The sequence below is a fragment of the Zingiber officinale genome, chromosome 1B (genome assembly GCF_018446385.1).
Source record: "Zingiber officinale cultivar Zhangliang chromosome 1B, Zo_v1.1, whole genome shotgun sequence".
NCBI classification, from domain to species: domain Eukaryota; kingdom Viridiplantae; phylum Streptophyta; class Magnoliopsida; order Zingiberales; family Zingiberaceae; genus Zingiber; species Zingiber officinale.
In genome coordinates this window covers 139,283,210-139,295,656 of record NC_055986.1, presented here as the reverse complement: position 1 = coordinate 139,295,656, position 12,447 = coordinate 139,283,210, and positions in this window count along the sequence as shown.

The window sequence follows — 12,447 nt, the reverse complement described above, 5'->3', positions numbered from 1 at the left end:
GGTCCGACTTCACTCACCGGGACTTCCACCACCTAGCTTTACTCACTAGGGTTCGGCTTCACTCACCAGAACTTCCACCACCTAGCTTCACTCATTAGGGTCCGACTTCACTCACTAGGACTTTCACTTTGCCTAACCTTTGGTTAGAACTTACCTTTGCTTGTCATCTAGTCCTGACTAGACTTCTCTCTCCCAAATATCAAGTCCTGTTTGGGTCAACCCTTGGTCATATTGTCAAACATCGAAACCCTAGAGGTCGATTGCACCAACAATCTCCCCCTTTTTGATGTTTGACAATTTTCTTAAGTTAGGCTTGGGTCTTTAAGGGTTAAATATAAGATAATACAATTATCACCTTTCATTTTAGCATACACACATTTATCAGAGTCATTCATTTCAAAGTTAAACGATAGCATAGCTCTATCAAATTTTTCGTGCCACTGTTTTGGGGCTTGCTTCAAATCATAAAGATATTTGACTAACCTACAGACTTTATTCTCATTTCCAGAAACTACATGTCCCTCAGGCTGATCCATATATATCTCTTCTTCAAGATCTCCATTAAGGAATGTCATCTTGACATCCAATTGATAGACCTCAAGATGATATATGAATGTCAATGCTATTAACACTCAGATTGTAGTAATTCTGGTAACAGGAGAATAAGTGTCAAAATAGTCAATCCCTTCTTTCTGTTTAAATCCCTTAGCAACTAGGCGAGCTTTGAATTTATCTACTAACCCATCAGGTTTTAGTTTTCTCTTAAACACCCATTTACATCCTATAGTGGTACACCCAAGAGGTAAATATACCAACTCCCAAGTGGCATTAGAGATAATAGAGTCCATTTCACTTTTAATGGCCTCTTTCCAGTACTTAGCTTTAGGAGAAGCCATAGCATCTCTATATGTCACAGGATCACCTTCTATATTATAGGTGATAAAGTCCTGGTCTAAATCCATAGACACACGTTGCCTCTTGCTCCTTCTCAGTTCTGTATACTCACTAGATTCATCTAGTTTAGAGTGACTTGAGGAAGGTGTACCTACTACAGATAATGGGGCCTCTACGGAAGCAGGCTTATCTCTAGTAGGAATATCAGATATAGACTGAGGTGTTCTCGTCTTCATAGGAAATATATCCTCAAAAAATGTAGCATCACGAAGTTCTACAATAGTATTTGCATCTATTCCAGAAATTTCTGATTTAATAATCAGAAAGCTATATGCAATATTATTTTGAGCATAACCCAAGAAGATACCATCTACGGTCTTTGAACCAAGTTTTTTTTCTTATGTGTTCAGGTACTAGTACCTTTGCAAGGCACCCCCACACTTTAAGGTATTTCAAACTTGCCCTCTGGCCTTTCCAAAGCTCATATGAGTTTTTATCCCTTGACTTCATGGAGACTCTATTTAACACATGACATGCAGTATATAGAGCCTCCCCCCACATGAAGTTGGGTAACCCAGAACTGCCTAACATGGAATTAATCATATCTACAAGAGTTCGATTTTTTCGTTCTGTTATACCGTTGGATTGAGGACTATATGGAGCAGTTACCTCGTGAATTATACCTGCATCTTGATAAAATTTTTGAAACAGGTTCGAGGTAAACTCTCCACCCCTATCAGACCTTAACCTCTTAATAGATTTATTTGTTTGATTCTCAGCTTCAGATTTAAAAAACATAAATTTATATAAAGCTTCATCCTTAGTTTTCAGCAAATAAACATAATAATAACGAGAGTGATCATCAATGAAGGTAATGAAATACCATTTATGGTCTCTCATTATTACACCGTTAAACTCACAACAGTCAGTATGAATAAATTATAAAATATCAGAATTTCTATCAACTGATTTAAAGGGTTTACGGGGTTGTTTATATTGCATACAAACTTCACATTTTTTTTATCATTTATAGCATGCTTAGGAATCATGTCTAGATTCATTATCCTTTTTACGGTATTAAAATTGACATGTCCTAATCTGTCATGCCATATATCATAAGACTCAATGTTATATGGACAACCAATATCAGTAGATTTATTTAAGGTAGTATTTTCTACATTAAGTTTAAATAAACCTTCATTAAGGTAACCTTTTCCAATAAATGTTCCTAAATGTAATATTACAACTTTATTACATTTAAAGTTCAACTCATAACTAGCGCGGACTAACTTTGACCCGCTAATCAAATTCTGACGGACCGCTGGAACATGATACACCTCATGTAGTGACAGGACTTTTCCAGAGGTGAACCTCAGGTCAACTTGTCCTATCCCAAACACCCTGGCTGCAGAATGGTTCCCATGGTCACGGAAGTGCCTTCAATTACCTGATAAGTAAGGAAGGCAGAGCGATCAGCACAACAGTGCACATTAGCACCTGTATCAACTAACCATTCTTTGGGTTGATAGATCAAGTTTAGTTCGGGTTTGAAGGTAACAAACCTATTGCTGGTGTTGTCATTAGCAGTCACAACATTTGCTTGTGCCTTGGTGTTGGACGTATTGCTTTGGTTTTTCTTCTTGTCCTTTTGCTTAGGGAAGAATTTAGCATAATGTCCAACTTATCCACATGCCCAGCATGGCTTGGTTCCATTTTTCTTTTGAACCTTTGGTTTGGGTTTCATCTTGTTCTTCATTTTCTAATTTTTGAATTTATTCCTGTCAGATGAGACTACTACGTTTGCCTTTGGAATAAAATCCATAGGCATTCTTTTATCATCATCTTTATATTGCTTCCGATGTTCTTCTTCGATATTTAAGGCAATCATCAAATCTTTTAGAGAGATTTTACCTCTCCTATGTTTAAGAGTCATGCCAAAATCTTCCCAACTCGGAGGCAATTTTTCGATGATAGACAAGACCTGAAATTTTTCGAGTAATGGCATATCTCCTTCAGCAAGACCATGAATTTGAACTTGGAATTCATGTGTCTGCTCAACCACAGATTTCCCTTCAACCATTTTGAAGTTTAGGAATTTTGCCATAGTGTACTTTTCTAAACCAGAATTTTCGGAGATGTATTTTTTATCCAAAGATTTTCACAGCTCTTTAGCCGAAGACGTTGAGCAGTATACATCAAATAGTGCGTCTGAGAGGGCAGATAGGATCCTCCCATGGCAGAGATAATCCCTTTGCTTAAACCTCTGTAAGGCAGCACTATATGCAGGTTCCTCTTCATCAGGTGAAGGAAGATCTGTTTCTATAACGGTGAATAGCCATAGCGTAGTAAGCCAAAATTTCATCCGTTGTTGCCAACATCTGAAGTTTTGCCCGAAAAATCTCTCGGGTTTGGCGCTAGCCTCGTCAGACCCCGTTACCCTATCATTCATTGATGCTGGCAGTATATATTCTCTAAAATTGTTGTTGTTTATTGAGAGCACTAACACAGCAATATATTTGCACAAAAATAGCAAGCATGCAATGAACAGGTAAACAAAAGAGTAAGGTTCAGAAATCGTTATCCTCCGGTTGAAGCGCCGGCGTACCGACTGTCTTTAGAGAATATATTGCCGCCCACGGTGCAGAGGCTCTCCGGAAAAATTCTCCCAAGATCCGACAACGACTTGCGTCGTCCGTAGGTGCACTCCAAGACGGACGCCGCACTCGGACCCAACCTCAGATCGCTAAACACCAAGCCTCAAGGCAAGGAAAACAACACCAAGCCTCATGACAAGGAAAACTAGAGCACGCAGAGACAGAGAGGGAAGAAGGAGAAAGCAGATTGCTCGAGAGCACACGAACGATGAACAGAGGCGCAACATTTATCCACTCTGAAGCACTGCTTCGCCAGCGACGAACCAAACTGTGCGTCGCTTCCCCACGCGCGCAGCCAAAGACTAGCAAAAACAAACCAGGCTGCCTGCAAGCGTGAGGCCCACGAGCTGGGGATTTGCACCCCCCCCCCCCTGCGCTCAATGATCGCGTGCTTCGCGCCCGGTTTATGAATTTTCGGCTCGAACCCCCCGAAACCACCTGATTTGGGATCGACCCACGCATACGTGTAGGTCCCCTTAACTTTGCTAAGCAAGGATGGAAGGGCTCCATCTATAAAGTCTTCCAACCTTCTTAGCTTAGCAATGTGGGATTAAATGCATACACATATGCATTAACAAAAAACAAGAAATATAGTTTGAATTAAATTACACAAAACTCAACAGCCAAACTTACACCGCCAAAACTCATCCTTGGACTTTTCTCCTTTGTCAAGATGACACTTGGACTTTCCTTATTGTACCCGTATCTTGCACACTCAATGCATATCAAATACAATAATAAACCTAACTTAAACCTTTGCCCAAACATCAAAACCTAGGGTCACTAGATTGCTCCAACAATCTCTCCCTTTTTGATGTTTGATAACACGTTTAAGTTAGAGAAACAATATAGCAATAATAATACAAATAAACAAATTTTAACTTGAACCTTTGACAATATCAAAAATCAGATTCAATTATGGTGCACCCTGTATCAACAGTACACCAGGTCCGATCGAACTCCAACAAGGCTTACTCCGACGAAGGAACATCAATGGGGGCCTTTAAGGCCTCAAATCCCTTGGAGGCCCATCCAGGTTCAAATTCTTCATTTACAGACCCACAAGGCCTTTTCTTAAGTGACACATGTTTACTACTAAAGGATATCAACTAAAGACCCTTTAATCTATTTGGCCCATCAGCCCATTGTCTCATTTAATACCACACATAAGTTTGTCAGAAAATCCTTGAAATGTATCTTTACAACCCATACTAGATACATCCCTACCATCCTTATGATGAGACTATCAGGTACTGTTTAGGCATGAGGGTAAGACAGATTATATTAGGAGTTACATTATCATGATGAGACACCTCTTTACATGGGCCAAGGCCAAAGGTGCTATATAAGGGGTCCCTTCTCCACGTGCAGGTAAGCTCTCCAATATTTTTCATTGTTCATCACCACTATTTTCATAGTTACTCAGAGTTAGCCCCAAAACTAACTTGAGTGTCAGAGTCATTGCACCGAGGACTCATCCCTAGCCCGTCTACTGGCGTTTCCTTCTCCCCTTGTCATTTGTGATGTGGTAGGCTAGCTCAAAACTTTGGACTCCCCCACATCAAAGTCATCTTTGTTAGGACCGAAAAGTAGCTAGAGGGGGGGGGGGGGGGGAATAGTTTCGCGTGTGCTCGTCGTGCTTCGATGCTTGTTTCTTCAAAGTGATGCGCAGCGGAATACAAAGAAACAAACTACAACAATGCTAACACGGTTGGTTTACTTGGTATCCACCTCACAAGAGGTGACTAATCCAAGGATCCACACCAACACACACACCCTCCACTAATAAAACTCTCCTTTATGGTAACTACCAAGGGCGGAGAAGCCCTACAAGACTCAATACAAGAAGATAGGGAAAGGATACAAGAAATACAAGCTTACAAGCTTACAATGAGTACAAACCCTAACCCTAGCTTCCCTTCTTGGCTTTGATCCGCCTCTTGACTTGGAGAACTTCCAAGATCCTTCAAGAACTGGCGATCTGAGCTTTGTGAGTGCTGTGGAGGAGCTGGCGAGAGATCTGGAGTGAATCGGTGAAGAGATGCCGAGGGAATCGTGCGCCTGCGGCCTTTATCGACGCCAACGGTCGGATCCCGATCGATTCGAATGTTCCCAATCGATCGGGGAGGCTTTGGATCGATCCACGGATCGATCCAGAGTGCCTCTGTGCTCTGGGAAAAACGCCTGGATCGATCCATGGATCGATCCAGCGCTTATCGCGCGAAGCAGTCGCAATCGATCCAGCGATCGATCGATCATCCGCGTCCCAATCGATCCACTGATCAATTGGGACATCTGGATCGATCCACGGATCGATCCACTGATCGATCCAGTACTTGGTTTTTGCCCAAAACCAAGTCCCAAGCCTACCAAACCAACACCCGGTCAACCTTGACCTGTTGGTACACCATACCTAGCATCTGGTCACTCCTTTGACCTGCTAGGACTTCCCACCAAGTGTTTGGTCAATCCCTTTGACCCACTTGGACTTTTCTATTCATGCCAAGTATCTGGTCACTCCCTTTGACCTACTTGGACTTCCATCAGATGTCTGGTCAATCCCTTTGACCTATCTGTATTTCCTCGTGCCAAGTATCCAGTCAATCCTTTGACCTACTTGGACTTCCCAACACCAGATGTCCGATCATCCTTGATCCATCTGGATTTTCCCTTGCCTGGCTTCACTCACCAGGACTTTCACCTAGATTCACTCACTAGGGCTTTCACCTGGCTTCACTCACCAGGACTTTCACCTAGCTTCACTCACTAGGGTTTTCAATCTGCCTGGCTTCACTCACCAGGACTTCCATTCTACCTAACATCCCAGTTAGGACTTCCCAGTCAAGTAACCTTGACCTACTTGACTCTTCTTCAATCAATTTCTTATTGTCAAACATCTAAACTCAAACCAAGACTCAGCTTGGTCAACCAGGTCAACCTTGACCTGAGGGATGTTGCACCAACAATCTCCCCCTTTTTGATGTTTGACAATACCACAATAACACTTACAATACCACATGTAAGTTAGGCTAGTCCTATAGCCTCAATCTTCATGCCACTAGGTAATGAGCACATAAATTAAGCTTTTCATTCTCCCCCTAAGAGGGCATACTTCCTCTAGGTAATGAAAGCCTAACTTGCACCCATTCACAGGTCCTTTCATTCTCCCCCTATTGGCACACATCAACCCATCTTTGGGCACACATCAACCCATGCCCCAATTTTGGGTACACATCAACAAATCCATTTGTTGACGACTCTCCCCCTGAAGAGTTGCTCATCGTTGTTCACAACATCACTCGTTGTGATCAACACGATAATGAAGGTCTCATACCCTTCATTTATCTTTAACTTCTCCCTCAATGTAGACAAATACCCAACCTTGAGCATTCTCTAACCACTTGAGTTCTCACTTGAAATAATGAGGATATCCACTCCCCATTACAAGTTCAAAAGCTCATCCATGAGCATTTTCTTTAAAAAAAAGGTTAACCACCTTCCAAGGTTCATGAAAAATAATTTTTCATGTCTTTAAAGAGTCCCTCCCCCTAAAGACATGGTGGTAACTTCTGTCATTGCACCAACAATGACTTGGAATCCCTAAACCTTTAGGAAACCCAAATTTAGAAGTTTTGAGGTTCAAATACTCAAAATTTGAAACAAACCTCAACCTAAACTTCAATGAAGTCTTCCTTAACCAATCCATCCTTGTTTTCACATGAAAACACCCTTTGTATGTATACAAATGTATATTAGGGGTTGGGAATGGTTACCTAGACTCAAAGAGGTTCAAAGATGCTGAAATCAGGCCTTCCCAGCCAAAATCAGCAACTTGGATCGATTGGAGTTGGGTTCCAATCGATTGAACCTTTCTGAATCGATCCACTGATCGATTCAGACTCCCTGGATCGATCGGCTGATCGAGCTTCTGCTCGCGGGAGACTTGCCTTCCGAATCGATCCACGGATCGATTCAGGCACTCCAATCGATCCATGGATCGATCGGAGCTCTGATAGTTGCTGAAATTCCATTTCAGTCAACTTCAGAAACCCCTAGAAAATTCTACAAAAATCCAAAAATCATGAAATTTCGTGTAGACATTATTTAGGGCATACTTAATCATGGAAAAATAGTTTTCTATGAAAATACATTATATTTTCAAAGATTGACACAAGCTTGAAAACTTGCTAAAACTTTAGCGTTTTCTTCAAGTTTGTGTCTAACTATTCAATGGTGATTACTATCAAAAGATAGCCTTCACCAAGGTTTTCCAAAATCTCTTTGAAAACATTTTCAAAACCAATATCCCATCATATTCCTTGGGCTTAATGCACATGACTTGTACATTAGCTTTCCCAATGATGGGAACACACATAACTATGTGTTTTGATGAACCTAAAAACTCAAAAGAATGTACTAAATCAACATCTTGAGCTTTGGTCATCATCCTAACATCTCACTTGTATCTAATGTGCACTAAAACACATACAAGTCACCTTATAGTCTTTGTGAGATGTAGATTTTGGTTTTGCCCTTATCTAGGGATCATGCATATCTATCTAGGCATTTTAAAGATATTAGACATCCACCTAGGATGTCACTTGTTAATAAGTGTTGTTAAATGTCATTTGTCCTTAATTACAAGGAATTAAACTAATGCATGATAATGTTATGGCATACATCAAAATAAAATAACTTTCAAAAGAAAGATTCCTATCACTACATGATGTATGAATGTCATGACATGGTATTTTTGGATTTTTCATAATAAAATAATGAATTCAAAAATAGACATGATGTCATGGCATATGATGGGCAAAACAATCATGGCAAGATTTAGCATAAATAAAATATACCTAGATTAACTATCTAAGTATCCTTAAAATCTTAGCTAAACTTACAACTTAAACCTAGATTGCCCTAAAGTGCTTCAAAGAAATGCCAAAACCTAAATTGACATTTCTATTTCTCTTGATTTGTTTATGCCACTTAAAAATTAAGCATGTTCTCAAATGTTGGCATATTTCATTTTTCCTCAAGATTGATTACATAAATCAAGGCCCGGATTATCTTAAATTTCCTAAGAACATACCAAAATCCCAACTTGGTAGTTCTTATGAATTTCCCAATATGTGCCATTTAAGATTAAAATCAATTCTTCCACCATTAGGCACATTTTACTCTTTCAAGGAGTAAATAATAATTCCATTTCATTTTCAAAGGTTAACAAAAACCTTGAAAATGCTCCTTGAGTGTCAATTTCCTTAAAGTTGGGTTAACTACCCTTCTAATCGGAGTTGACACTCTCCAACCCATCTATGGGATAGAGAAAATGCTCATAGGAACCCAACACCTATTGGTGCTCCTTGGATGCTCTAGGTATTCACTAGGGATAACTTCCCTAGATACCTTCCTAGTGACCTTGTTGGGCTTCTTAGAAGCCTTGGTCACATTTTCTAGGTCAACTCTAAGGATAGCCTCCCTTGTGACCTTGTTAGTGACTTTCTTAGACTTCTTAGAAGTCTTAGTCACTTTGGTTGCAAAGATACTTCTAGGGATATCTTCCCTTGTATCTTTGACTTGACCTCTAGACTTAGGGTTTGTTCCATAGCTATATGGAACCCTATGATAACTAGGCACATCCCTTTTAGCTTTGGGTTTGTATCCCAAACCTCTATGGCCATTGGATGACTTTTGTACCCCTAAACCTAGGTTATGCTCAATTTGCCCTTTTAGGATATTCTCCATCCTTTTTAGGGTCTTTTCCATTTTATCAAGTCTTGATCTCAAGACTTGATTTTCTATCATTAAATCCCTATATTTTGATTTTTCATTACACCCATGAGCATTTTTGTTTTTGGGCTTGTATCTATTATCCTTAGTGTTCTTGCCCAAGTGTTCATCTACCTTCCTAACCTTAGGTTGGGTAGTTTTGGCATGTAGGGCCACATGCTTTTCCTTAAAGCCCTCATGCTTCCTATTCTTATGGTAAATCGCATTAAAATGATAAAAATTAGAACTATCATGCTTTTTACCATAATGTAAAGGGGTAGGCTCAATAAAAGACACCTTCTTCTTTACCTTGGAGGCTCCCCCTTGACAAGTGCCTCCTTGAGCCTTGACCACCTTCTTCCCCTTGGGGCATTGACTTCGGTAATGCCCCTTTTGATTGCAAGAGAAGCATATAATATGCTCCTTGCTCTTCTTTGTGTTGGGGATGATCTCCTTGGGCTTCACCTTGCCTTTTTGTGCCACTTGGCCCTTCTTCTTGGCCAATTTAGGGCACTTGCTCTTGTAGTGCCCATGTTCCCTACACTCAAAGCATATAATGTGATTTTTATTATGAATTGAACTATTTTTACCTTCTTGTGTAGGGATGGCACTTGCTCCTCCATTTGATATTTCTTGAATGTTGGAGGTGGCACCATCTTCTTCTTCTTCACTTGACCCGGATGTAGAAGCTTCTCCTTCTTCTTGATCCGGTGTCACCAAGGATTGCTCCCCCTCAATCCTAGAGGTGGAGGCTTCATCATCTTGAATATGAAACAAGGAGTATGCTCCCTCCTTGTTCCCTTCGTTGCATTCCCTTGAGGATGAAGTTTCTTGGATTTCCTCTTCTTCGGAGGTTGAGCATCTCTCAACCTTGGAGTCCTCCTCTTGGTCTTGCTCCAAAGAGTCACCCTCTTTGGATACTTCTTGCTCTTGTACAGTGGAGGGGATCTCTTCATGAAGCTTGGCCAATTTGCTCCATAATTCCTTTGCATCTTCAAATTCTCCAATTTTGCAAAGGATGGTGCTTGGCAATAAATTGACCAAAAGCTTGGTCACTTTGTCATTGGCCTCGCACCTTTGGACTTGCTCTTGGCTCCACTTGCTCCTCTTGAGAACTTTGCCCTTTGAATTTCTTGGAGCCTTGAAGCCTTCCATTAGAGCAAACCATTGCTCTATCTCCATCATAAGAAAATTTTTAATTCTTGATTTCCAAGAATCGAAGCTTGTGGAAGTGTACGGTGGAGCCACCCTTGTGTCAAATCCAAGTCCATCTTGGAGTTGCATCTTGAAGTTGAGCTTCTTGAAATCTTTGACTTTTGATGAATTTGCTTCAACTTCTTCACCCTCTAGCTTTTCTTGTTATGCTTGACCCTTCCGGCGATGATTCCGGTGAAGAGCGGCCTTGCTCTGATACCACTTGTTAGGACCAAAAAGTAGCTAGAGGGGGGGGGGGGGTGAATAGCTTCGCGTGTGCTCGTCGTGCTTCGATGCTTGTTTCTTCAAAGTGATACAAAGAAACAAACTACAACAATGCTAACACGGTTGGTTTACTTGGTATCCACCTCACAAGAGGTGACTAATCCAAGGATCCACACCAACACACACACCCTCCACTAATAAAACTCTCCTTTATGGTAACTACCAAGGGCGGAGAAGCCCTACAAGACTCAATACAAGAAGAGAGGGAAAGGATACAAGAAATACAAGCTTACAAGCTTACAATGAGTACAAACCCTAACCCTAGCTTCCCTTCTTGGCTTTGATCCGCCTCTTGACTTGGAGAACTTCCAAGATCCTTCAAGAACTGGCGATCTGAGCTTTGTGAGTGCTGTGGAGGAGCTGGCGAGAGATCTGGAGTGAATCGGTGAAGAGATGCCGAAGGAATCGTGCGCCTGCGGCCTTTATCGACGCCAACGGTCGGATCCCGATCGATTCGAATGTTCCCAATCGATCGGGGAGGCTTTGGATCGATCCACGGATCGATCCAGAGCGCCTCTGTGCTATGGGAAAAACGCCTGGATCGATCCATGGATCGATCCAGCGCTTATCGCGCGAAGCAGCCGCGTCCCAATCGATCCACTGATCGATTGGGACATCTGGATCGATCCACGGATCGATCCAGAGGCTCTCTGTTCGCTAGGAAAGGCTTGGATCGATCCACTGGTCGATCCAGCTCCTGGATCGCTGATCGATCCAGTACTTGGTTTTTGCCCAAAATCAAGTCCCAAGCCTACCAAACCAACACCCGGTCAACCTTGACCTGTTGGTACACCATACCTAGCATCTGGTCACTCCTTTGACCTGCTAGGACTTCCCACCAAGTGTTTGGTCAATCCCTTTGACCCACTTGGACTTTTCTATTCATGCCAAGTATCTGGTCACTCCCTTTGACCTACTTGTACTTCGATCAGATGTCTGGTCAATCCCTTTGACCTATCTGTATTTCCTCGTGCCAAGTATCCAGTCAATCCTTTGACCTACTTGGACTTCCCAACACCAGATGTCCGATCATCCTTGATCCATCTGGATTTTCTCTTGCCTGGCTTCACTCACCAGGACTTTCACCTAGCTTCACTCACTAGGGCTTTCACCTGGCTTCACTCACCAGGACTTTCACCTAGCTTCACTCACTAGGGTTTTCAATCTGCCTGGCTTCACTCACCAGGACTTCCATTCTACCTAGCTTCACTCACTAGGGTTTTCAATCTGCCTGGCTTCACTCACCAGGACTTCCATTCTACCTAACATCCCAGTTAGGACTTCCCAGTCAAGTAACCTTGACCTACTTGACTCTTCTTCAATCAATTTCTTATTGTCAAACATCTAAACTCAAACCAAGACTCAGCTTGGTCAACCAGGTCAACCTTGACCTGAGGGATGTTGCACCAACAATCTTGCGGTTAGTGTACAAGCCACCTCACCAGCATACATCTTCATCGATTTCAAACAGGAACCGTACATGAACCAAGACCATCTAGAGTGGCATGGCCCCATCATATCACATCACTAATTTTCCGTGCAAAACAGCTGATGTAACAGAGATATTATTTCTTTCTTTAATTGTGAAGTGAAGCTTACTTTTACCATAAAAGATCAACCAATTAACAAATTATCAGAAAATGTAATT